Source organism: Sus scrofa, chromosome 2 (assembly GCF_000003025.6).
Source record: "Sus scrofa isolate TJ Tabasco breed Duroc chromosome 2, Sscrofa11.1, whole genome shotgun sequence".
Lineage (NCBI taxonomy): Eukaryota > Metazoa > Chordata > Mammalia > Artiodactyla > Suidae > Sus > Sus scrofa.
In genome coordinates this window covers 39,598,564-39,625,408 of record NC_010444.4, presented here as the reverse complement: position 1 = coordinate 39,625,408, position 26,845 = coordinate 39,598,564, and the positions used below count along the sequence as shown (strand labels likewise).

At 46.9% G+C, this 26,845-nt stretch overlaps 1 protein-coding gene across 13 annotated transcripts in view; it reads left to right on the top strand.

Annotated features, from left to right (window-relative positions):
- Window positions 1-26,845, top strand: part of NAV2 (neuron navigator 2) — an 819,601-nt gene that overhangs the window by 458,131 nt on the left and 334,625 nt on the right. The window contains exon 1 of one of the 13 annotated variants that reach the window (XM_021085314.1): window positions 11,319-12,130. The exons of the other annotated variants lie outside the window; for them this stretch is intronic. The gene's annotated coding sequence lies outside the window, so the exon portion shown is untranslated. Of the gene's footprint in view, window positions 1-11,318; window positions 12,131-26,845 lie in introns of those variants that run through there. 13 annotated transcript variants of the gene reach the window in all.

Here is a 26,845-nt window from a genome sequence, read left to right as displayed (position 1 = left end):
TCATGCTCCCTCCCGTAGGCAAGGATGCTGTGGACACTGCAGAGCCCATGAGTTACCAGGCTCTGTGCTTAAAATGCGGTGGTTCTTTAGTTCTTATTTGTCTTTCTGTGAACAGACTGATTCTTGTCATAACAACTTTTGTTTTTTCTGGATAAGCTTCAACTTTTTTCTAGATAAAGAAGATGTTGCCTTCTTCCGCTAGAAAATACCAGTAATTTCAACTCTTAAAAACTTCTTGAACTGTCTCCTGCTTGCTACTAATTGTAGCTGGCATAGATTTTACCATTTCCCAGGTACTGAAATCATCTTGTCCATTTTCTGTTAATTCCAAAAAATCTCCAGAGCAAGAAATTCTGTCCTTTCCTGGAGAAACTAGGTTGAAACATCCAGGAATGTTACTGGATGCGGTTCTGCTGTGGGTAATGAGGCATCATAACCTTGATACACACTTTTCAGAATCAAAACCAAAGCATGTAAAGAAGGTTTTGACTCCTGTTAATTACTGGGAAACTAAAGCATATAAAGAATGTTTTGACTTTGGTTAATTACTGGTAAACTAAACTAAACTTTAGTACTCTGGTTAATTACTGGGGAACTAAAGGAGGAGAGGAAAGAAAAACCTTGAAATTAGTGACTTTCTTGGGATGACCTTTTAAGGTAACACATTTTCTTTCATTTTTGAGTTGATATGGATGTAGAGATTTATAATTGGTCCCTCCGGTGACCCAACAGTGCTGGCATTACTTATGCAATTGTTTTTGTGTGGAGCCAGCCAAAAGAAAGGTGTGTGTGTGTGTGTGTGTGTGTGTGTGTGTGTACTTTTTGGTTTTGTTTCTGGTTTCTGCCATAAAATGCCAATCACCCAGAAGGCCCATGGCTAAGCTTTCCTTCAGGGTGTCTAGGCTCTCCAGCATAGTGTGGACTAGACTTCCATCATCCATCCAGCCACAAGCCTAGGGCTCCTGGCTGGGTGACAGAGGGACTCTTCCCAAGAGTTGTTTTGACTCAGAGGTTGCAGATACGCTGACTCTGCTGTTACAGGAGCAGCAGCCATGGAGATGGAGAGGCTGTGAAAAGAGGTGAGGGGTTAGAATGCGTTGACACATACTGTTTAAATAGAGTAAGATGATGTGATGGAGATACATGGGATGGGCCAGGTACTAATTACAGCCCTTCAGAACCCTGTGGGGTGGGACGAGGGTTGGGACTCACACTATACATTATCTTTGTCGCATCAGAATGTGGTAGGACCCAAAACACAAACACATCTGTGGGCAGGAGGGTGCTTTAAACAGGGATTTACCAGCTCACGTATGTGCCCTGGGCTTAAGAGGATGTATATCTGAAGAGGGTCCAGGAGGAGTCTTGGCCCACAGCGGTAGCTCCTCCCAGTTTCTCTGGCCTTGTCGCCAAGGTGAAGTTTTAGGAATCCACACTGCCCACTAAGTCATTCCTGGTAGCAAACTTCCAGTGGGATCCTGCTTACTGGTAGATGAAGCTCGACTCCTCCATGGCATTCAGGGACCTCTCGGTGACAGCAGTGTTTTACATCTTACTCTGCAGGGCTCCCAAGAAAGAAGCTGTTTGTTTTCATCAGCATAGTCAGCCCTGTGATGTTCCGCTTTTACCGCTCCCTGGAACTAAATGCGTCTTCCATCTGTCCATGTACTAGTCCGTCTTCCAAAGCTCAAATCAAGACTCCTTTCATCTAAGAAACCCTGTCTGACCACACACCCTCTGGGGATTGCTGATAGGCAATGGTGCTCACCTGCCTTTGACCCCCTACTGCCCTGAATCCCTTTGCTGCTTGTGTGTGTGCTGTGTCTCTGCTGCCAGACTTAGACTGGTGATGGAGGTATAGATGGTCAGCCTCAGTTCTCTCCCAGCTCGGCCACCAATGGTGTGTGTGTGCATCTGGAGAATATTACTTCTTCTCTCTGGGACTCCATTTTTTCATCTGTAATAGGTGAAGATAACTGTTTCAAACTTGGAGTTGTTTGATGAAATCTATGTTTTTTTTTTTTTTTTTTTTTTTTTGGCTGTGGTATTCAGTGGCTTGATGTGGGATCTCAGTTCCCAGACCAGGGATTGAACCCCGGGCTGCAGTGGTGAAACTGCTGAATCATATCTACTAGACCACCAGGGAACTCCTGAAATTGGTGTATTTTGAGCAACACCTAGCACATAGTAAATTTCCAGTACATGTTAGCTATTGCTTTAATGATGATGATGTATTCATTCATTCATTCATTCATTCAACAAATATTTATGAAACATCTACTATAAACGGGGATGCAGTAGTAAACAAAAAGCCATTTTTGCCTGCACAGAATTTATATTTTAGTGGAGGAAAGAGATGATAAGCAAAAATATATATTTTATGTTGATGAATGCTATGGAGAAAAATACAGCAAAGAAGGATAAAAATAAAGCAAATAAGAAGGATAGGGAGGCTGGGAGCGGTCTTTCTTTAAGGTAGAGTGGTTAAGCAGGGCTCTACTGCAAATGTGACATGGTGTGTAATAATAATTATTGTCATTATTGTCACTGCTCAGGGAGGCATTATAAGTGGGTGATTGATTATAAGTGGGTATATTTGTTATCCAAGCCAGGACATTTTTGAGAGTGAAAGGGGGAGCTATGAATAAGCGCAAAGGGATACAGGTGTAAATCAGTCCTGTCCTGGGCAAAGCGAGATGCTGTCCTGCTTATACTTGGTTACTCCAAGTATCAAGATTGGCTAAAACATTGTATCCTGTCAGATAGGCCTAGTTTAAACTCTGGGTTCTGCCACCTTCTAGATATCTTGGCCAAATGGTTTAATCTTTTTGCCCTTCAGTTCCCTCATATGTTAAGGAGACCTAAAAGGGATTTTGTGAGTATTAACTGAGACCATGCAAGTAAAGTGTTGGACAGGACCCTCCTAAGCCGTCAATAAAAATCCATCACCATTATCATCACCAGATCAAGGGCACAGATGGTCTTTTTTGTATCTCTCGCTGGGCCTGAGAAGGGGTTGAGGAGATGCAAGGTGGGTGGGTGCTAAGGTTGGAAATTTAGCTGAGCAGTGGGCTTGGGAGTTGAGCTGACGTAACCTGCCAGGTAGTTGCCTCCATTCCTACACAGGGAACGTGAGAAGCACCCAGTGTCTGGATGCTGGACTCAGGGGCCGATCAGGGGACTTAGTGCTGGAGTGGCAGCCATAGGAAGCGTTGGACAGTAGGGTCCAGGACTAACAATCTTGGGATGTTGGTTCAGGAAGGGGTCCTGTGAGTCATGGCCCCCAACAGCCCACTTCATAGTAGTGGAAGCAGGGACCCAGAGAGATGTAATGACCTGCCCAAGGCCTCCTGGCCTGTGACCCGTGTTGTGCGTCTGCCATTACCCATCACGCCAACTGGTGCAACAAAGATTCTAAAGGGAAAAGAGAGCATGCAGAAATCCACCTGGAAAAGCCACATTTCTTTGGAAATGGGCTGCAGATGACGTAACCCTGCCATATCCCCTTACCCGGTACTTGGTTAATCTTTGTACAAAACTTGTTTTGGTGAAACTTGACCCGGGAGAAGCCAACTAAAGTGTATTACTTTCTCATTGTTGAATGGCTCCTAGACTGGGGCTAACATTGAAGCTAAAGAGTAAGGCGATATTTCCTGAGATAGGAATGAGTTCATGTTTTGAAATGAAACGAACTGAGTTTATTGCATCGGTTCGTTTTGTTTTAAGCGCTCCCTGCAGTAGTAAATGTTCTCTCCCCAAAGGAACATCTGGCTGCTGTATGGGGAGGAGTGGGAGCTATAGACATGGCAGTTTTCAGTCCTCAGAAGTTGTCTCACTGCCTCTCTGGTGAGATACTAGTCCAGATTGAACAATATTTTGGTTTACAGGGGTCCTTATTTGAATACATAGATTTCTGACCGAGGACAACTTGAGGATAGCTAGGTTTGTGTTTTTATTTCCTGAAGACATGCATGCCCTCTGCCCTCTGCCTTAAGCTGCTTATCACCCAGTAAAGGGTGGGTTGCACATCTACCTTACAACAGGGGAGGAGGAGAAGAATTCTCAGACAGCAAAGTAGTCAAAAAAGAAAAAGCATGGGGAGTTCCCAGTGTGGCTCAGCGGGTTTAGAACCCATTTAGTATCCATGAGGATACAGGTTCGATCCCTGGCCTTGCTCAGTGGGTTAAGAATCTGGCATTGCCGTGAGCTGGAGCATAGGTCACAGATGCTGCTCAGATCTGGTGTTGCTGTGGCTGTGGGGTAGGCCAGCAGCAGCAGGTCCAATTCGACCCCTAGCCTGGGAACTTCCGTAAGCCATGGGTATGGCTCTAAAAAGCAAAACAAACAAAAACAGCAACAACAACAAAAAAGAAAAAGCGTATATGTAATCAGATGGAGTTTGGTGCATTATCCATTGACTTAGTTCTTGGAAGAGTTCTGTATTATAAGAACATGGAAATTTATGTACAGACTGCAGACTTCAAGGAGACAATTGGAGTTTCAAGGCTTTATATGGTATAGTTCCAAGATGTTTCAGCTGCTAAGTCCTGCTGATTATATTTCCAGAATAGTAGCCCCTGTGGATAAAGAATACCCTTTCCTGTGCTCCCCCCACCACCCAATCTTGCTGTTGGCCTGTTGGCTTGCCTGGACTCTGCACATGCCTGCTAGACGCCTGCAGCTGACTCTACATCTCTGCCTTCCTCAGAACCCTACATTACCTGGCACACATACATGTTCATTTAATGGAGCACCTATCAAGTCACCATTTGATTTTTCATCGTAATGCAGTGTTGAATCACATCAAATGTCAGATTGTTTGCTGTAAGGTTAGTGAACTAACTGGAGTGAGTCTGAGTGGTAGCTGGCAGGGGTTCCTGGGTTCTCTCTTGGGGTTCCCAATCAGTCTTGGTCCAGGCTACAGTTTGGTGTCCTCCTAGGAGAGGTCCACTCCAAGTTCAATGTCGGTTGAATGTTTTGGGGTTCTGACCAAGATAGCAGCCATTGTTTGAGGCGTCTTCTGACACCATGGCTCCCGGTGGCTCCCCAGGCATGTTGGCCTGGGGGATATGAGGGGTTTGGATGGGGAGCTCTGCCTTACGCTTCCCCAGGGAAGGTCATTTCCCCATCTCCCCTTCTTTCCCCTCCATCCTCCTTATACAAGGGCACAAAAGATAAGACATTGACCTGCCCTTGTTGGAGAGTGGGGTTCTGGACTGAGGCCTGGAGCAAATCATCAGCCCCTTTCTATGGGGATTCAAGTTCTCAAGGAGGTCTAGTTACCTCAGGGTTTTCCTGTGTGTCTCAGGCTGGGAGTTGATGGGTACCTGGGGCTCAGCTCTCTGCAGGTGGGGTTCCTTCATCTTGTACTGTCTGTAGGGTATCACTGTGCTCTGGGGGCAGAAGAGGGGGGTCTGATGAGGACCTTTTGATTCTGAAACTTGGTGTCACCTTTGCAAGAAGAAAAGCTGCAGACTGTAATTCCCATCCTACTTTGAAATTCCCTGGCCCAAGACTGTCCAGGGGAAGGATGGCCTTACACTCACTCCAGGTTGTGAACATTCTGTGTGCCCTAGGTGCTGTGTTTGCTTCTGGGGAGGGCAAAGGTGATGACAGTGTCATGGCTTTCCTCCCAGGGTTTATGGTTTTGGGTTTTTTTTTTAATGTATTTATTTATAAATTTTTTATTTTTTTTTTTCATTTTTGGTTGCCTTGTGGCATATGGAGCCCTCAGGCCAGGGATCCAATCCTCGCCGTAGTTGTGACCTACACTGCGGGGGCGGCAATGCCAGACCCTTTACTGCCCCAGGCCCCGGTTTGAACCTGCATCCTGGTGCTACAGAAACACGCTGATCCTGTTGCACCACAGTGGGAACTCCAGGTTTATGTTTTGACGGGCTTCTCTCTATAGAGTAAGCAGAAGCTCAGGCAGTGGCCTGGGAAAGGCAGTTTGGGGGTAGTTGTGCTGTTTGGGGTGAGAGTGACAGGGCTGGCCAGCTGATTGTCAGAACAGAGTTTAACAACTTTTGAGGCTCTTGTCACTGTCACTGAGTGAAATCAGGAGGAGGAGCAGGTTGGAGAGAGGGGGGAATGACACATGATGGATTGGTTTGGTAGCGCCAGGTTGGAGGTTATGTGTATCATTTTTCACGTTTTATTGAATTCTTATCTAAACCTTGGCCCAGATAATGCAAGGGGGATGCAATGCAACATAAATCAAGGCTGTGCCCTCATCCTGCCTCCCTCCCTAGGGACAAAGACAGGTGGCCTTTGTTAACCTGGGTTAGCGCCTTCTTGCTGTGACTCTTTTACCTCCCCAAATCCAAGACGTCTGATAAATTGTGAAGAACATGACATAGGCCCTGGGTCCACGGGAAGGCTTCCTGCCTTGTCTCCCTTGAATTGGCCACAGGGTTGACCCAAGGGACTCCCAGGTGGAGACACTAAACAGAGAGAAAGAGGGTCAGGGGCACCTGTACCCCAGGAAGAAAAGAGACTGCATGGAGCCTGAGTCCTGCCTCTAAACCCAGTTACCCCACCTACCCCGTATGTGCGCGGGTCTCTCCCAGGTCAGATTCAACCAGCATCTCCATTGCGTGTAGAGGTGGAGGCCAGAGATACAGCTGGTGCTTCTTTTTCTGGGGGATCCAGTGGGATCTTGGAAAAGAGGGAAAAGCAGAGCATTTCTGTTCCTCCCCAGCGTGCTTCCCTGCCATCAGGTTCTTAACAGACCAGCCAGAAAGGCCAGGTTAACACAGGGGAGACATGCTTTTACAAATGATGGCACACAAGCTGTGGGCCAGCCACTTGCAGACACAGGAGAACAGGGTGCCCGAGAGCTGTGGCCTAAAGCAGGACCTAGTCATCATCCAGAGGCTCTAGGTCAAGTGCTGTAGGAGATCAAAGGAAGGCAGCCTGTGTGGTGCATTGATTTAGGAAACAGCAAGAATTTGGTCCACATCAGTGCGGGTCTGGGGCAGGTTACTTGTCTGAACCTCAGTTTCTCTGTCTGGAAGATTGGTGGAATCCCTTCCTCCGAGGGATGGCAAAAATTTTAAGGAGATAGGAATGTGGTTCCAGATGGCATACCTGGAGAGGTGCCAGCTCACAGCAGGTGCCAGAAAAGTCAGACTCGCCTGAACTCAGACCCAGCAAGGACAGGTGCCTAGGGAAGCCTTGAAAATGAAGCCTCGGCACTGGGTTTTCAGAAGAGGAAATATTTGGGGGTGGGAGAAGGGAAGGATTGCAAACAGGGTGCGTGGCAAGTCTAAAGGGACTCCTGCTTTCTTGATGTGGTGAAATTTCTGTTATAATTTAGCCAGCAGCAGAAACGATCATGGGTAGGGCTACTGGGTTTTTTGAGTGCAGCGAGAGAAGACTCACAGTCTCTCTTCCTCCAAGGAGCCTGCTTGCCAGTCCCACTTTTTACTTCCTTCTAAGCCGTGTGGTTCCAAGGACAATTTAACAGGAGTAGTACTAATTTAATATGTTCCAGATGTGGCACTAAGTAGCCCCTCTAACTGTCTCCCTTCGTCCCTCTTCTGAAAGTCAGGCTTCCTCCACCTCAGCACTATTGACACGTAGGGCCAGATAATGATAATTTATAGCAGCATCCCTGGCGTCTACCTATGGTGGAATATGTAGTATCGACTCCCCCGTTGTGACTGTCAAAAATGTCTCCGTACATTTCTAGATGTGCCCCGGGGAGCAAAAATCGCCACTGTAAATGGTTCTCCATTTACCAGAGGCTCAAGCCACTGAGGAGTCGTCCTGGAGTCCTCCTTTCCTACACACCTTCGTTCCATCAGCCAGCACTTCTGCTGGAACCTCACCAACAGATCTAAAATCTGACCCCCCCCCAAAAAAAAAAATCCCATCGTGGCGCAGTGGTTAACAAATCCGACTAGAAACCATGAGGTTGCGGGTTCGGTCCCCGCCCTTGCTCAGTGGCTTAAGGATCCGGCATTGCCGTGAGCTGTGGTGTAGGTTGCAGACGTGGCTTGGATCCCACGTTGCTGTGGCTCTGGCGTAGGCCGGTAGCTACAGCTCCAATTCGACCCCTAGCCTGGGAACCTCCACATGCCGTGAGAGCGGCCGGAGAAATGGCAAAAAGACAAAAAAATAAAATAAAATAAAATAAAATCTGACCCCATCTCATTTTCTCATTGACACCATCGTCTTTCACTCAGAGAACTGCAGTGATCTCCCAACTAGTCCCCACAGTTTCACTATTGCCCACTTGCAGCTCATTCTCCATAGAGCACCCGGTGGTGCCAAAAGAAAAATGGCACCACTTGACTCTCTTGCTTCAAGTACATCTGGGTGGCTTCCCTTTGCGAAAAGAATAAAATCCTAGTTTGTTACCATTTTTTAGAAGACTCGGCACCCTCTGCCCTGCCTACCTTCGCATCTCTCATCTGTGTCTCCTTCAGGTGCTCACCAGGCTCCCACACCATCCTGCTTTATCTTTATCTTATCAAGTCTTTCCCTTATCAAGTCAGGTTCCCTTGACCTGGGATGCTCTTCTCTGCACTTTTTACATGACTGACTCTTTCTCATCCTTTAGACTCAACCCAAATGAAGCTCCTTCAGTTAAACCTTCCCTGACTCATCCTTCTTATGAAGGTACCACCTTCAAATCTCAGTCCCTTTTATTTTTCCTTCATCACATCTATTGCAGTTAGTAATTGGCTGTCTCTTTAATTAGGTGGCTGGCCTCCATGAAGGCAAGCATCATGCTTGACTGCTTTTAAACATATCTCTACCACCAGGCACAAGATAGATGCCCAATAGGAGCTGACTAAATGAATGGATTAATCTTATCATCCTTGAGGAAGAGAGATGCCATTACTCTGGCTTCAAATTGGTAACTGCAGACCTCTGGAATTAGACTTCCAATAAAATAAGTAATAGACCAATTTTTTTCTTTAAATCTCTCAGGACTGTTAGCATACTGCCTGACAAAGAGTAGCTGCCCAAGGAATAATTGTTGAATGGATGAATGACTCAATCTTATGCAGTAAGAATTTATGTCATACATTTTATATGAATGCGTAACGATAAAATAAGCAGGCTTTAAGCAAGTAGTTGAAATTCCAAAACCAGTCTCTGACCTTCTCAAATCTTTACGGGAAAGATTTGATTCTCCCCCACCGCCCATCCCCCCACCGCTCCAAGCCTAAGACATTGATGCTATTTTCAGCCATCGTTGTTACACAGTTTTTCGAAGTAGCTAGAATGTACAGATGGCATATTGCCTGGCCCATCGTGGATGTTCAACACATGTTTGTTGAATTGAATTAAGTCACTTAAGAAAAAGGGAGGAGAGGTAGGTTGGTGTTCAGGGAAGTGTCCTTGGGTCTCATCTTGGAAATGAATCCATTAATCAACAGGTTATGATTAGAGGTGAGCAAATCTCATTGCCTTGAAGAATTTGCTGTCCGGTGGGAGATGAGGCCTCTGGAGAACCAGATAGCATATAATTATCCTAAACAGCAAAGGGCCGTTTGGAACATCTTCTGAGTTGCTTTGATTTAGTATTGGGGCTTCCTCCCTCCCCTCTTTCTGGACCAGACTCAGCTGTAAGAAGCATGGAGAAGTAATGAAGATTCTTTACATTCTCAGACTGCTTTCTGGGAATCCTGCAAAGTCCCGACTTCTTCTCTGATTACTCTTCTCATGGCTGAGTTCAAGAGCATTTTGCAAACCCGAACTTTGAATCTGGGAAAATGCTTTATGACCATTTTTATGACCTCAAAGCAACCCTCTAAGGCAAGTTATTTCTCTGCCTTTGCCAAAGGGGAAAAACCAAGGGCCTGGCAAATTGCCCAGGATCTCCCAGGCTCAGATGCTCACTTGCGGGCCACTCTCATGCTCCCGGCCACATGCCCTCTCCTTCCACTAGATGGGTTTGGCTTCCTTGGAAAGGGCCTGTCAGCACGCTCAGCTCACAGTTGCCCGGACTTTATGGTCTTCCTCAGGAGGGAGGAAGGTCTGTTCCAGAGAACCATGCACTGTTAGAGCTGTAAGGTTTCGGTGCAAAGTCCTAGTGCAAACCTGTCCTTTTGTGCTTGGGCCAGCTGACATCCAGAGAGGGCAAGTGATTTGCTTAAGGTCGCAGCCTAACAGCTCCTAACTTCCATCTCAATGTATTTTTGATTCTGGTACAGTTGTCTCTTGCTAGAAAAATGTCCTCAGCACCCGTGAGGTTTCACTTCTTAGAGGCAGAATCGTGCAGTGAGCAGAGCAAATACCTTTTATTTTATTTTTTTCCTTTTTTTAAGAAGTAGTTAGGGAGTTCCCATTGTGGCTCAGTGGTTAACGAATCCGACTAGGAACCATGAGGTTGTGGGTTCAATCCCTGGCCTTGCTCAGTGGGTTAAGGATCCGGTGTTGCCGTGTGCTATGGTGTATGTCGCAGATTTGGCTTGGATCCCAAGTTGCTGTGGCTCTGGTGTAGGCCGGTGGCTGCAGTTCCGATTCGACCCCTAGCCTGGGAACCTCCATGTGCCACAGGAGCAGCCCAAGAAATGGCAAAAAGATTAAAAAAAAAAAGAAGAAGAAGTAGTTAGGGCAATGGTAGTTAAAGCAAGGCCTCTGGAGCCAAGCTACCTCAATTCCATTCCAGTCCATCTGTCCACTGTATGACCTTGTTTAACCTGTCTGGGGCTCAGTTATTATCATCTGTGAAGTGGGGGTCATCATAGTATCTCCCCATCTGGGGTGTACTAAGGATTAAATGGGTTAGTATGTGTAAAGCTCTTAGAACAATACCTGACCCAGGAGAACTAGAAATGTTGCTCTCATTATTATTTTGTGATCCTAACTGCTGCTTTGGGGCTGTGTGACTCTGGCAAGTTATTTGGCATCCCTGAGCTTCAGATGCCTCCTCTGCATGAATAATTCTGGCCTCACGGGAATGTTGAATAGATCAGTGTTCATGCCTATGAAGCACCTGCCTATAAGGAGGTGCTGAGTGAATGGCCAGATTTTTTAACTGCCTCCAAAGGTATGAGAATGTTGTGTTGGGGAGACAGTTGGTCACAGCATCTGCCACCAGGCTGGTGCTTAAGCTATTCCTTTCTCTTTCTGTTTCCAGGAGGGAGGACTCTTAAGGCTGGACCTGCTGTGACTTAAAAGGAATATTACTTTTTTTTTTTTTTTTTTTTTTTAGGTCTGCACCTATGGCATATGGAAGTTCCCAGGCTAGGGGTCGAATTGGAGCTGCAGCTGCCAGCTTATGCCACAGCCACAGCAACACAGGATCCAAGCCATGTCTGCGACCTACACCACAGCTCACGGCAAGGCTGGATCCTTAACCCACAGCACAGGGCCAGGGATCAAACCTGCATCTTCATGGATACTAGTTGGGTTCGTTACCGCTGAGCCATGAGGGAAACTCCATTACTTGTAATTTTTTTAATCAAACATTTATTGAGTCCTCGAGGTGGCAAGCACTGTTCTGTGCCCTTACACGCCTTATCTTGTTTAATTTGTACCCTAGCCCTATGACAGACCTGCTGGCATTATCCCCACTTTATACCTAAGTAAACTAAGTCTCAGAAAATAATAACTTATCCTGAGTCACATAGTTGGAGGGGAAACCATACTGTTGAATCCAGATCAGTCTGGCTTGAAAGTCTGTACCCTTAACCCCTCGCCGCTGGGAACTGTGCCTGGCCCTGCTTACACATGAGTCCCGCAGGGTGACATCAGTCACACCAAGGACACCAAGGAGGACAGAGCTCCCTGCCGGGTTAACCATTACCACCTCCCCAGCTGCCAAATGACAAGAGGGCAAGGCAAAGCACCCGCATCCTGGACTCCTCCCCTTGCCCTCTGGCCCAGCCCCGCACACCGAGTTTACCAATCTGCTGCAGCCTGCAGTGTGCTGAGCTGCCAGGTTCCCTTCCCGCCCAGGCGCAGACCCATGGGCAGCAGGTTCCCAGCTGGGCAGGAAGACGCTGAGCCTGAGAGCTGTTCAAAGACACACCCTGACCTACAGACGAGGGAGACTCCGTTCCATTGCTGCTGGCAAACACCCACACTAGCGGAGTTAGGGTGCTGTAGAGTCAGTTCCTTGAAACTCACTGGTGAGAACAGCTTGGCCTGGTGGCCCTTCTTAAACTAGGTAAGAGCCTGGGGCAAGCCGAGTGGTTGGGTTGGAGCTCCAGGCGGTAGCCATCCAGAGGGCAGGCACTCGGTCCCCAGGGAGAGCGTGGCTGGGCTGAGGGCAGTGGCTGGTAGGTGTGGAAAGCACAGGGGGCTTGGAATTGCCTCCTGCAGACTTCAGCTCTGCTACATCAAACTGGTGACAGGGCTCTGGGTTTCATTTTCTCCCCCCTGATATGGAGATGGTCATTCCTTCCCATTTCTTATGGGCTTATATAGCGGACATGTGTGAATAGAGATGCCAGGCCCCTAAGAGATGCTTTGCAGATGTTTCCCTTCTTCTGCCATCTCTGTGCAGCCCCAGTGCTGGCCCCCAGGAGGAAATGACTGCCCTGGACATGCCAGGGTGCCTGTTCCTCATACACAGGGCTAATTTACATACCTCGATGGTAGGGGGAGGTGATTCAAGTCAGAAACTGAAGGAAGAACCTTCCTTCTTGCCTGTTTCCCTAACAAATTATGTTTTTCTTTAGGTCCAGGTCATAGGCTTTAGGAACGTCCTGTGCCGGTGAACTTCATGATCCCTTAGCCTCCCCACTCTCCCCCATAAGATTTTTTTGGGAAGTCAGAGCCCTCACTACCAGGAGGATTTGGTTCTAAACAATAGAAAGCACAGCCCCCTCTCTTGGTGCCAAGCCCAGCACCACGGTCTGCTGCAAGGGAGAGCGCTCCTTGCAACCAAGACCCATTTTCCAGGACCACTGATGACCTAACGAACTGTCGGGCATGTGCATCAGGCTTCCAGAGCGATGGAGAAAAACCTCTGTTCCTCCTGCTACTCCCCCCCACCCCCACCCACCGCTCCATTGCTCTTTGAGGAAGCCAGGAAGCAAAGGCCTTCTCTGCAAACTTGCCAACAGCTATGGAACTCAGCCTCTGCCTGGATGCAGGCTCTGGTTTATGTCTCCCTTTGGGACATCTCTTCTGTATTCGGGACTTCCGGCTTCATTAATAGGTGCCCATAATACTCTTATCTCAGTATGCCTTCTGGGTTTACCGAAGCATAATGCCAGACCACATTCTTCCTTGGAAGTTACAGTTCCTTCTGGGGAGGTTTCGGGCTCTTAACATCGAAACTGCAAAGGGAGCGTGAGCTCCGGCTGTGGGGGCAGGTAGGAGGCAGTGGAAGACCGACAAGGGAGCTCCGGATAGCCGGCTTCTGGGCGAACCATTTTTCTTTACTACAGAAAGAGATGCTGCCCCAAGCTTGTCTAAGTACTTACTTTAGATAGCACCGATGGATTGTTAAATTCAAAGATGTTTGCTGCCCATCTATGAGTTAGGAACTAGTGGCTGAGCGTATGATCAGTTTCACTTCTTATAACAGTCAAATTTAGACAACCAATCAGATCTGGTAAAATTCCAGCCAAGTTATAATTTATTCATTCAGGAAGCTTTGATTCAGTGCCAAAGTGTGCCTAGTTTTTTTCAATTGCTTTTCTTTACTTCCTTTCTGCTACCGTCACCTGGCCCAAGCCTCTTGCACCTGGACTGTTCCAGCAACCAGGTCATTAGGCTCCCTGGTTTGCAGCCCTGACCCTGCCTCTCTGTTCATCCTCCGCAAGGGGCCAGAGGGACCTTTTGAAAACTTAGATCATGTTGCTCCCTGTTGAAACCTTCCCGGGGCTGCCCAATGCATGCTGAATAAAATCGCCTCCCCCCATCATCATGGCTTGTGGGGTCCTGCATCATCTGGCCCCTACCTACCTCCTGACATGCCCCCATGTTACCCTTTTCTCTTTGACAGCAGGCACTGGGGTTGCCTTTCTGTTCCTCTCACAATTTTAGACGCTTTCCCACCTCTGGGCCTTTGTCTTGGCTGTTCTCTTGCCTGGAATATTCTTTTTCTTTTTCTTTTCTTTTCTTTTTTCTTTTCTTTTCTTTTCTTTTCTTTTCTTTTCTTTTCTTTTCTTTTCTTTTCTTTTCCTTTCCTTTCCTTTCCTTTCCTTTCCTTTCCTTCCCTTTCCTTTCCTTTCCTTTTCTTTCCTTTCCTTTCCTTTCCTTTCCTTTCCTTTCCTTTCCTTTCTTTTCTTTTCTTTTCTTTACTTTTCTTTTCCTTTCTTTTCTTGGGCTGCACCCGTGGCACATGGAGGTTCCCAGGCTAGGGGTCCAATCGGAGCTGTAGCTGCTGGCCTGCACCACAGCCATAGCAACACCAGATCCGAGCCGTATCTGCAACCTACACCACACCACAGCAATGCCGGATCCTTAACCCACTGAGCGAGGCCAGGGATTGAACCCGTGTCCTCGTGGATGCCAGTCAGACCCGTTTCCACTGAGCCATGATGGGAACGCTTTGCCTGGAATATTCTTACCTGGCTCTTCACATGGTGTTTCCTTCTTGTAGCCTCAGAGGTTTCGTGCCCCGCCTACCACGTCATAGTAGTGCCCCCTTCAGTCACTACCTCTGCCGCTCTCCTTCCTTCCCTCCTAACACACCACGCACACAGAAATTGTCTTGTTCATAAATGTATTATCATCCATCTCACCAAGCTCATAGGTAAATTCCACGACTTCAGGGACATGTCTACCTGATTTTCTCTCGAATCCCTGACACCTAGCACGGTATCTGGTTCAAAGGTAGGGGCCAATAAATATTTGTCAAATGAACAGATGATCAAACTAATGGGCAAAGTGCTTGGTGGGGTCCTCTGAAAAGGAACATCTGTACTTGGAGTTAGAAGGAGGCTTCCTTTTCAGCTCACCTGAGCCAGCCAGCATCTTCCTCCCTGAAGCTCTTGTTAGGATCCCACACCAACAGCTGTTATAAGGGTTAGAGGGCATGTGGACTCTTTCTTTTTTTTTTTTCTTTTTCTTTTTAGGGCCTCACATACAACATATGGACGTTCCTAGGCTAGGGGTTGAATCAGAGCTGCAGCTGCTGACCTACGCCACAGCCACAGCAATGCCAGATCCAAGCTGCATCTGTGACCTACACCACAGCTCACGGCAACGCTGGATCCTTAACCCATTGAGCGAGGCCAGGGATCGAACCCATATCATCATGGATTCTAGTCAGATTCATTACTGCTGAGCCACAGCGGCAACTCCTGTGTGGATTCTTTCTTAAATTGCATTTCTCAAATCCTCTCTGTGGTCCTCGTCTCATGGACAAGCCGTAGCTGCTGAAGGACCCAACACAGGGCTGCCCGTGTAGCAGGGATGGCCCTGTGGGCCAATGGGTTGTTTACAATGAATATCACCACCCTTTCCCCAGAAGACTCCCTTATCAAACATATTTTAGGATGTGCTTTGTGAGATCTCTGACAAATATGACCATGGTAGGTCCACAGGGAATTTGGCCTCATCCTGCACTGTTAGTGGTGAGTTACTTCCTCAGCTTTATTCTCAATCTTTTCTCTTGTGCCGTCTCATGCCAGGCTGTGGGGGGACCCTAAGTGCCAGTAGTATTTTTACGGGATGGCTAGAGAGAAAATCACCCACCTCCTTCCCCTCTCGTAACTAGGAATCTGCATCCTGGGGTTACTTTAGCTTTGCAGCCATATGTCTCTGGCTGAGGGAATCAGCCACAGCCTAGTGCTACTTTTATTTGGCACCAACTGTATACCAACACCATTGTTGTTTCCAGACTTGGGAGCCAGCTCCTAAGAAGAGATCTGGTGTGTTTGCATCCCACTGCAGACTCTGGAGTATAGGCATGTGACCTTTTGTGGTCACATCTTGGTTCAGTTTGGGGAAGGGGGGCAGCCAGTTGGAAGAGGAGAAGCCCATGACTCTTGAGAATTGCTTAGAAACTCTTTCTGTCTCTCTGCAGGAAGCGAGGGGAGGGAAGCCATTCGTTCTAGCATCGGTATCATTTATGTTCATGAATACTCACAGGGACCCAAAATATACAAGTACTTTTAAAAAAGGTATATTCTGGAGTTCCCGTTGTGGCGCAGTGGTTAACGAATCCGACTAGGAACCATGAGGTTGCGGGTTCGATCCCTGCTCTTGCTCAGTGGGTTAACGATCCGGCGTTGCCGTGAGCTGTGGTGTAGGTCGCAGACGCGGCTCAGATCCTGCGTTGCTGTGGCTCTGGCGTAGGCTGGCAGCTACAGCTCTGATTCGACCCCTAGCCTGGGAACCTCCACATGCTGCGGGAGCGGCCCAAGAAATGGCAAAAAGACAAAAAAAAAAAAAAGGTATATTCTGATTGCTAATACTTCCCCCGTTAACACTCATACATTGGAATAATCTATTGCAAACCTTTCTCCTACAACACTAGGATTATATGTGTCAATAACTGCATCTAAATAAATAAGTTCGAATAAGACGTCATTGAAATGAATGATTTAATTTAGGAGGCATGGCTGCATCTTTCCGTCCTCTTTAGCATCCCGTGGAGTAAGTAGGCACGCTCACTGGCTCCCTTTCCCAGGCACAGGAGTAAAACAAATGAGGTTGAATAACCTGCCCAAGGGCCACAGTTTGCAAAAGAATGTTAAGATTCTGGAGTTCCCATCGTGGCTCAGCAGAAATGAATCTGACTAATATTCATGAAGAGGCAGGTTCGACCCCTGGCCTTGCTCAGTGGGTTAGGGATCCAGCATTGCTGTGAGCTGTGGTGTAGGTCACAGATGTGGCTCAGATCTGGCATGGCTGTGGTTGTGGCATAGGCCAGCGACTACAGCTCCGATTAGACCCCTAGCCTGGAAACCTCCATATTCTGTGGGTGCAGCCCTAAAAAAGACAAAAAAAAAAAAAAAAAAAAAGATTCCTGATGATATCAGTCTCTCTGGAAGACCATATTATTCCCAAGACCCTGAGAAAAGAAGTGGGACCAAAAGTTATGTAAAATGAATTATGAACATTCTCAGAGCCATCTCATACTATCCTGATAAGATCACTTGAAATTCCCCAGAACACAGATTTGTGAGATTTAAATCAGTGTCACCCATGCATAGTCCTTCTTATACCATATTCATCATTTTTGCAGTATTTGTCTCTCAGTTGATCTGCTTATTTACTTTCTAGTTTTCTTCAAAGTGATACTTTATTTGAAGAAATTTATTCCAAGAGGAGAGTACATATTCCAGCTACAAATGCAAAAGCAGTATCGTTGGGCACAGTAGAAATTAATCACAAAAATAAATACATAGAGAGTCAATACGATGTTCACCAATATGCCATCTAAAACTTTACAAAGCACATCACCAGGGGCTTTTCTGCCACACTCTATATAAAACACAGATTTATAAAGTAAATCTAACTCTTACTGACCAGACAGAAAAGATAGACGAGGCAAAGGAAGAGGAGCTAGCAAAGCTCACAGAATGATCAGGAAGCTTTTGTCTAACTCTTAGTGCTGAGTTTGCCACCTGTGAGTGTAATGAAAGTTTGTTCTGGGGACAGATCCGCTTTTTGTCATCCAGGTTTGCTTTGGGACAAATGTTGGCAGTTATTTCTTTTTCCCATTGTACGATCTTATAGCTACTCGGAATCCTGCTTGGCTGTGGGCACTGTTGGGTAATATACACTCTCATCTGTCAATTCCATAGGCTAATGGCCTTGAGAGGTGCTGTGGGGAGGTGGCTGCTTAGCTGAGTCGGCAATGAGAATGAAAATAAATGTAGATCCCTGATGGACTCATCTAGGGAGCTGCTTTTACAACCAGAGCTAAGCACTCAACTCCATGTAGACAATGTGATACATAATTGTGGAGCTTGAGAAACTGAAAAGCAAACTGGGAACTTACTAAGTTGGCATCAGCTCAGGAAGTAGGAACCATTCTAGGTCACTCAAGTAGGAGGGGATTTAATACAGGGAATTGGTAACATACAAATTGGGATTTGGGCAGAAATTAGGAGGGTGCAGTTGGACTCTTCAGCTTAAGGCCAAACCACCACAGCTGAGATCTAGAGGGCGTGTTATGTTAGGGCTATTATATGCCCCTGTGGCCCCTAGCCGCCCCCCTCTGACTCCCATGAAGCTGATGACGAGATACTGAAACTTGGAGTCTGCTTTCCGCAGTCACTCCCATCTGTTGTAATTTTTTTGCCAGCCTCCTCTGCCTCATGCCTGCCTTCCAGACCTCACGTGGGTGCCAGTCATTAGAAGAACCTAAATCATCCCCAGAACCCCAGATGCAAGGGAGTCTGGGATATGCTTCCAGATTCTGCAACACAGAGGTGGAAGAGAACATAGCAGGGGCAGAAATGGATGCCAGGTGCCAACAGACAATCTAACCATGGGGTGATAGGGCAGAAAACTAACCAGGGTAAGTGCAAATCCCAGTTATAGGTAACATGCAGTGCTGGTGCGGTCAGCGGAAAGAACATTATTGGCTTGATCTGGACCTTGCAGAATTCTGGTCAGGGTGTGTAGGGGATATGATAGAGAGGGCAAGTCAGAGGTGGAGCAATGCAGTATTACCAACCCAGTCTCCTGGCATGAAGACGTAAAAGTCCTCAATCTCCTTTTTCCTGAATGGGCCCTACATTCCCTGCATTATACTGTATATATTTCACATACAGTATTTCCATTCTTCCTCTGGAAGTTATTGCTCCTCATTTTAGCCTCAGAGAGCCTTAGCAACCCACCCAGGGTCACGCAACTGTTAGGCAGCTGAGCCATGATGCTAAACCCAGGTTAGGCTGACACTGAGGCCAGGGTGCCCCCTAAGCTACCCTGACTCTCTCTGGAGGGAAGGGAGACTGGAGGGGAGATAAAGGCCAGATGAATGCTGGGCTGAGGATTCTGGACTTGATCTCATCTAAGAGGGGTCACTCCCTGGCAGTTTGAGAGCAGGAGTTCAACATGCTGGATGGGTACAGATGGATCTAGCAGGAGAATGTGAGGGAGAAAAGGCCAGATGAGGTTTTGTTTTTGTTTTTGTTTTGCTTTTTAGGGCCACACCTGCGGCATATGGAAGTTCCCAGACTAGGGGTCAAATTAGAGCTACAGCTGCCAGCCTACGCCAGAACCACAGCAACGTGGGCTCCTAGCTGTGTCTGCTACCTACAACACAGCTGACCTTAACGCTGGATCCTTAACCCACTGAGCAAGGCCAGGGATTGAACCTGCATCCCCATGGATGCTAGTCAGTCTCGTTTCCACTGAGCCACAGTGGGAACTCCCCAGATGACCTTTAGGTGAGATTTTGTTCCTCCACGTTTTTCCCCTCTTCATCTTTGGGCTTTCAAAGAAGATGAACTCTTTTTTTTTTTTTTTTTTTTTTTTTTTTGGCTTTTTTTGGTTGTTGTTGTTGCTATTTCTTGGGCGCTCCCACGGCATATGGAGGTTCCCAGGCTAGGGGTTGAATTGGAGCTATAGCCACCGGCCTACGCCAGAGCCACAGCAACGCGGGATCCGAGCCGCGTCTGCAACCTACACCACAGCTCACGGCAACGCCGGATCGTTAACCCACTGAGCAAGGGCAGGAACCAAACCCGCAACCTCATGGTTCCTAGTCGGATTCGTTAACCACTGCGCCACGACGGGAACTCCAGAAGATGAACTCTTTGCCTAACAGATCCTGAATCCCAGGTGATTTTAGGTTTTCAGTTTGGTCAGAAACGAATTCCTTCCAAAGAGCATTTTTCCTTCACTCACTGATAGTTTTGATCTTAGACTGTGGCCCAGGGTCAACTTTCCAGTACAAACCGTTCTCTCTTTTTCTCTTTTGTACTTATTTTAAACGCTTTGACAGTGACGTTAATGATTTAAGTTCCTACCCATGGCAGCTGGTGGGAGTGGGCCAGGCTCAGTGGAAATGGACCATAAGATGTGATGGCTCGAGCTGAAAGGAGCCGGTTCTAGGACAACAGATGAATTTTCACATCAGAAATACCTGGTTCAAATTCCTACTGTGTGCTTTTGTGTCTGGGACTGAACGGACCTGAGCAGCTTCCCTGAGCGTTAGTCTCTCTCTGCCACAGGGTAGGAATAGCAGTATGGACCCTCCTCAGGGGGTTGGAGGGACTCAGAAGTCATGGTGTGAAGCACTCATCATGGTTGGCATGCTTGTTGTAAGAGGTGGAAATATTGGTCACCTTCCCTTTTCAGCTTCTTGGGAGCAGTGGGAGGTGCTTCTGACCTGCTAAAGCTGATTAGTGTGAACCTGGTGCTAATGATTTAGCCTCCAGGGTTTTCTCTCCTAGTGGCCCTGGCCTGATCCCCTCCTTCTGGTCCCCTGCAGCCTCAGAGTAGACAGACACACATTCCAGACCCACCCAGGAGAAGGGCCAGTGCACCAGCCCTGGATCATGGTTGCCTCCCAGGGAATAAAAGCTGTCTCAGCAAATGCCCCGTGATGGTGTTTGAGTTCATCCAGCAGGTGCAGTGCATCCTCCCTGTCCGCCTAATGCACATTTCCTTCTCCATCATAGATGGAACGCACTCCTTCTCAGTCGGTGAAACCCTCTGACACGAGCTCCTTGACAGCTCCCCCTTCTCTGCCAGTGCAAAGAGCTTGAGGTTTTTGCAATTCTCTAAGCATCTGGCCCATCTTATCCAGATGACATTTGGAATTTTAATCTTCTAGTTATGGGTTTTCATAAATCTGGTTTGAAATCATCACTGGTGTGGGAAAATGGCTTTAAAAAGATGTGGCGAGAGGGTGGTTTGTGTGTGGGGCGGGGATGACTAGAAAGGACATGGGGCTTTTTGGAAGGGGCTTTGGGGTCCTCAGCTCACTCTATCTAAGCACTATGTTGGCTGCTTTACATAGGTTATTCCATAGCTCCCTGCATATGATACCCATTGCACATATAGAGGGAAAACTGAGATTCACAAATATTAAGCAACTTGCCTGAGGTTACCAAGTGAATGGTGGAGGGGATTTTAAGTCTAAGTTCAAAGCCTGTAGCTTTTCCCGTATACCTGACTGTCTCCCATTAATCTATGGGTCCCAGGAAGAAAAGTCCACAAATCCATACCAGATTCTAGCTGGTGTTTTCTTTTTAGTGTGTTCTTTCCCGTCATGGTTTATCACAGGATATTGAATATAGTTCCCTGTGCTATACAGTAGGAGGACCTTGTTTATCCAGCCTATGTACACTAGTTTGCATCTGCTAATCCCAAACTCCCAATCCTTCCCTTCCCCCCACCTTGGCAGCCACAAGCCTGTTCTCTATACTTGTGAGTCTGTTCTGTTTCATAGATATGTTTGTGTATTAGTTTAGATTCCACATATAAGTGATATCACATGGTATTTGTCTTTCTCTTTCTGACTTTGCTTGCTATGATAATCTCTAGGTCCATTCATCTTGCTGCAAATGGCATTATTTCCTTCTTTTTTATGGCTGAGTAATATTCCACCGTGTGTGTATATACCATATCTTTACCTATTCCTCCGTCAATGGACATTTAGGTGGTTTCCATATCTTGGCTATTACAGATAGTGTTGCTATGAACACAGAGGAGCATGTATCTTTTTGATTACAGTTTTGTCTGGGTATATGCCCAGGAGTGGGATTGCTAGATCATATGGTAACTCTATTTTTAGTTTTTTAAGGAACCTCCGTACTGTTTTCCACAGTGGTGGCACCAATTTACATTCCCTCACTGGTGTTCCTTTAACTCCTCCAGCACTTATCTCCTCCAGGATGTTAATGCAGGAGAAATGAGCACAGGCTGTGCCTTGAAAGACTTCGCCAGGGTCTCAAGTTGGGACTTTGTGCTTAGGGTTACAGATCGATACTGCAAGTTTTGGCAGGGGAGTGGCATGGATCAACTTTAGCAGTCATTGAGGGCCCTTCCTGCAGCAGATGTGACCGTCCTTGACCTTTTCTTGTTGGTTGATTGAAAGCATTCTTGTGCCCATGTGAACTCTCAGAGACCCTGCTGTTACACCTGCGAGGGCCACGGGGATCCTAGGCCTCCAGGTGGGGAACTATCAGTGGCGAACATGTTTTATAGGATTTAGTGTTGAGGAAGAGTAAAGAGGGCATTCTGGATTACAGATCTTCACCAAATCAATTCTACATGCTCGGTGTTGTGTCCCTGTCCCCACATCATTGCTAGGAACAACCCCAGGTAAGTAGAGCAAACCAGTCAATCGTCCCAGCATGGGCAGAAGTGTGCAGTTTGGCATCGGTTGCCCTGGGCAATGAATGTGTTACCTCCTTAGACAGCCAGGCTAGGTGCTGGGCTGGAGCTGGCCTGGACATCTGTATTGGTGGTGTGGGGGAGAGGAGGCTGCGGGATCCCCTTGAACTTCATCAAGTCTGTGGCCACCTCTGCCAGGACCGTCTAGCATCTGCTTCCTTCTCCTGCAGAGCATCTGCAAATGGTGAAGGGAATAGAGTCCTAGACGCAAGGGTGCCAGTAGCAAGAAGAGAGCAGGTGTGAGGGTGCTGTTCAGACCCTTTATTTGTCTCCCTCTTGCCTTATTCCACATATACTGGTGAGGGCACCAAAGCCCTGAGAGACTTGCCTCTGTGTGGATTCAAGCGTGTGGACTCAGCAGTCAAGAGGAGGCTGGAACATGTGCCTTTTCAGGAGAGTAATTTGATGGAGAAATTGTTTTAACTGCTGGCCCCTGGGTTTCAGCCCAAGGCCTCAAACTTGGACAGAAGAGCGTATCTTGGCAGTTTCTCAGAGCCCGAGGTAGCCCCTCATTTTTTCACTGAATTGACACACTTTGTTTGATTGATGCAGGTGTGACATTTGTGGTGGTTTTACAGTAAGCCCCACCCCAGCCCCCTCTCCATTGCCCTGCTGTCCCTCTGTCCTCCCCCCACCCCACACACAGCTAGATCTAAGTTCCCCTCTGGCACAACTGCATGTGTTGTGCTCGCTGGCCGTTCTGTACAGAAAGTGGCACTGGGCCCACTTCTGACAAGCCTGGGTTTTGTGGGATCCTCTGGACCTTCCAGCACTTAGGGGATGGCCCAAAGCCCCACAGAAGGAAAGAGGGCCTAGCTGGCCTATCTGTCAGTATCTTAGATGTTCTTAAATCCCCAGGGTTGAGAAAGAAGGAAAATTCCCATTTCCCTCATCCTATTAAATGTAAAACAATTCTTCTTCCCATTTCTAGGGAGCTATCCTGTGACCCGCTTAATAAATTCCTCTCCTGACCAAATGGTTTTTACTCTGAAAATCCTGGCCTTGACCTGAGCTTCAGCTGAGTGTAAGGTATAAGCTTAGTAAAATTCTAACTTGGTAGCTTGGGGATTCCTTGGAGAAAGAGAGAAAAAGACAAGGTGAGGGGGTGAGAGAAGGAAAAGAGATGTGTTTGTGTTTATGTGTGTGCATGTGTGGTTAGGGTAGTGTGTGCGCATGTGTTTTCTTTGGAGTTTCTTTGCATTTCATTGCACTGAGATTAAAACATGAGGGTGTGGGTAGGCTAGGTCGGGATCTCAGAGCTGGGCTCTGAACCTGACCTCTAGCCTTGGGTCATTTCTATAAGCTCACAACTGCAGAATTGCCCCATGTTGGGCAAAGCACAAGGCCAAATGAACATGAGGGTCTTAGCTCAGACCTTAATGTATTCTTTAATTTGTGTCTCATCCATTTCTTCCTGGAGTTGTTAGGGCTGGGAATTTCAGAGGCACCAAAGAGAACTTTATTTTATGGGGGAGGTTTTGTTTTTTAACCCCTGAAGGAACCTTATAGTTTATTTTTCCCTGTCTGATTGCAATCTCCCAAGTTGCTGACAGTCGCCTTTGAAATGAGTCAGCTTTGATCAGGGATGTGGCAGCCAGACAGGTCACCTGCACTGTCTGTGACTCAGTCCAACCCGTTTGGCAACAGCAGGGTCCCGTCACAGCCTAGAGGGTGGAGAAGGGTGGGCACAAAGGTGGCCGTGATCAGGCGGCCCACCCCTTACTGGCCTTTGGCTCCCTGCACCCCTTGAGTCTCCTCAGAAAGCAGCTTCCTTGCCAGCTGGCTGCTGCCCTGGGGCTGAGATCGTAGTGCCACTCGCTGGTTCCTCTCCCTTTACTATGTCTCCTCCGAGCCCATGATTCCTCCAGATTGTGACGTGATGAAGAGTTTGTCTTCACTGCCTCCCACTTTCCTTTTCCCGTCCCTACTCTAAAGGTTACTCTCCCCAGGCGGAGTGCCGTCACGGCCACTCAGGATCTGCACCTATCCTGGTACACGAGGGCAGATTCAGGCCCTGCCCACAAAAGTGTGATGCCCGTAGCTCATGTCGTGGACCTTTAGAAAGATGTGGCTGAGCTGATGCCCTCTTTAGGCAGGATGACAAAGAGCACAGTGAGTCTGCATTTAAATCCTGACCCCACCACTTACCCACTCTGTGGCCTTGGGCCAGTTATGTCCCCTGTTGAGCTTCTATTTCCTCAAAATGAAAAAGGGACAGAATATAGTCCTGACTATTGCTGTTGTGAGGATTCTAGTAGGTGCCTGCAAAGTGCATTGTACAGTGTATGCCACATAGTACAGGCTTAGTAAATAAGAGCTAAGGAGTTCCCATTGTGGTGCAGCAGAAACGAATCCTACTAGGAACCATAAGGTTGTGGGTTTGATCCCTGGTCTTGCTCAGTGGGTTAAGGATCTGGCATTGCCGTGAGCTGTGTTGTAGGTTGCAGACACGACTCCAGTGCTGCGTTGCTGTGGCTGTGGTGCAGGCTGGTAGCTGTAGCTCTGATTGGACACTTAGCCTAGGAACCTCCATGTGCCACAAGTGTGGCCCTAGAACACCAAAAAAAGAAAAAAAAAAAAAAGAAAAGAAAAGAAAAAAAAAGGAAGAAAGAAAGAAAAAAGGGAACTAAGATGATTGCTTTTATTTTCTTTTATCAAAAAATTTTTATTTTGGCTGCCCCAGGCCAGGAATCAGAACTGAGCTGCAGCTGCAGCAACACTGGATCCTTTTAACCCACTGTTCTGGGCTGGGCATCCAACCTGCGTCCTGGTGCTTGCAGTGATGCCGCCAATCCCATTGCACCACGGCAGGAACTCCTGATTGCTTCTATTTTAACAGTCATCATTGTCATCTTTATCCATCATGCCCCTCTGTCTGAAGGAAAACAGCCAGGGTGCCAGAGAACTGAAGTCTTTTTCTACGGAGAATATAGAGAAAGTTGAAATACTTTGATTAGATAAAGACTCGTGGAAGAGAAAGATGCCATCTTCTAGCTAGCTCTAAAGGGCTGCAAGGAATCATCTCTGGGCTTCTCTCCACCAAACACAACCAAAATGTAGTTGAGCAGAAGGAAGAGCTTTTCTGAGATAGTATCAGATAGCTTCCTTAGATGCTGGGGAGGCCTTCGGCCCTGGGAGTTTGGGGAAACTTGGCATGGGTTTGATTAAGGGATTCGTGCATCAAAGAGGAAGGAGATTGGGCAGGAGAGCTTCCAACCCTGCGACTGTCAGATTCTGGTTCTGGTTTCAGGAGGCCACCCAGCACAGAAGATGTCACATTCCCTGTTTATACAGCAACTTTATGTGATTGTGGAGGCTTCCTCTCCACCTGTGATCTGTGGACTGGCTTCTTATGATTCTCTTAATTTTTTAAAAAAAAATTTTATGACTGTTCCCATGGCATATGGAAGTTCCTGGGCCAGGGATTGAATCTGAGCCACAGCTGTGGCAATACCAGATCCTTTAACCCACTACACTGGGCCGGGGATCACATCCACATCTCCGCAGCAACTCGAGCCACTGCAGTCAGTTCTTAACTCACTGCATCACAGCGGGAGCTCCTCTATCTTTTATTTTTTTACTTATTTATTTTTTATTTTTTTATTTTTAGTTTTTATTACTCAATGAATTTATTACATTTATACTTGTACAATTATCATCACAATCCAATTTTATAGGATTTGCATCCCACAACCCCAGTGCATCACCCCACCCCCTGAACTGTCTCTTTTGGTAACCATAAATTTTTCAAAGTCTGTGAGTCAGTATCTATTCTGCAAAGAAGTTCATTGTGTCCTTTTTTCAGATTCCACATGTCACTGAAAGCATTTGATGTTGGTGTGTCATTGTCTGATTGATTCCACTCAGCATGATAATTTCTAGGTCCATCTGTGCTGCTAAAAATGCCAGTATTTCATTCCATTTAATGGCTGAGTAATATTCCATTGTGTATATGTACCACATCTTCTTGATCCACTCCTCTGTCGATGGGCACTTAGGTTGTTTCCACAAGTAGTGCTGCAATGAACATTGGAGTACATGTGTCTTTTCAAGTCATGGTTTTCTCTGGGTAGATGCCCAGGAGTGGGATTGCTGGATCAAATGGTAGTTCTATTTTTAGTTTTCTGAGGAATCTCCATGCTGTTTTCCACAGTGGTTGCACCAATTTACAATCCCATCAACAGTTTGATAGGGTTCCTTTTTCTCCACACCCTCTCCAGCACTTACTGTTTGTAGACTTTTTGATGATGGCCCTTCTGGCTGGTGTAAGGTGGTATCTCATAGTGGTTTTGATTTGCAGTTCTCTAACAATGAGTGATATTGAACATCTTTTCAGGTGCTTTTTGGCCATCTGTATGTCTTCTTTGGAGAATGGTCTTTTTAGATCTTCTGCCCATTTTTTGAGGGGGTTGTTTGTTTTTTTGGTATTGAGCTGCAGAAGTTGTTTATAAATTTTGGAGATTAATCCCTTGTCAGTCGCTTCATTTGCAGAGATTTTCTCCCATTCTGTGGGTTGTCTTTTTGTTTTGTTTAGGGTTTCATTTGCTGTGAAGAAACTTTTAAGTTTGATTACGTCCCATTTGTTTATTTTTGTTTTTACCGTCATTACTCTAGGAGGTGGATC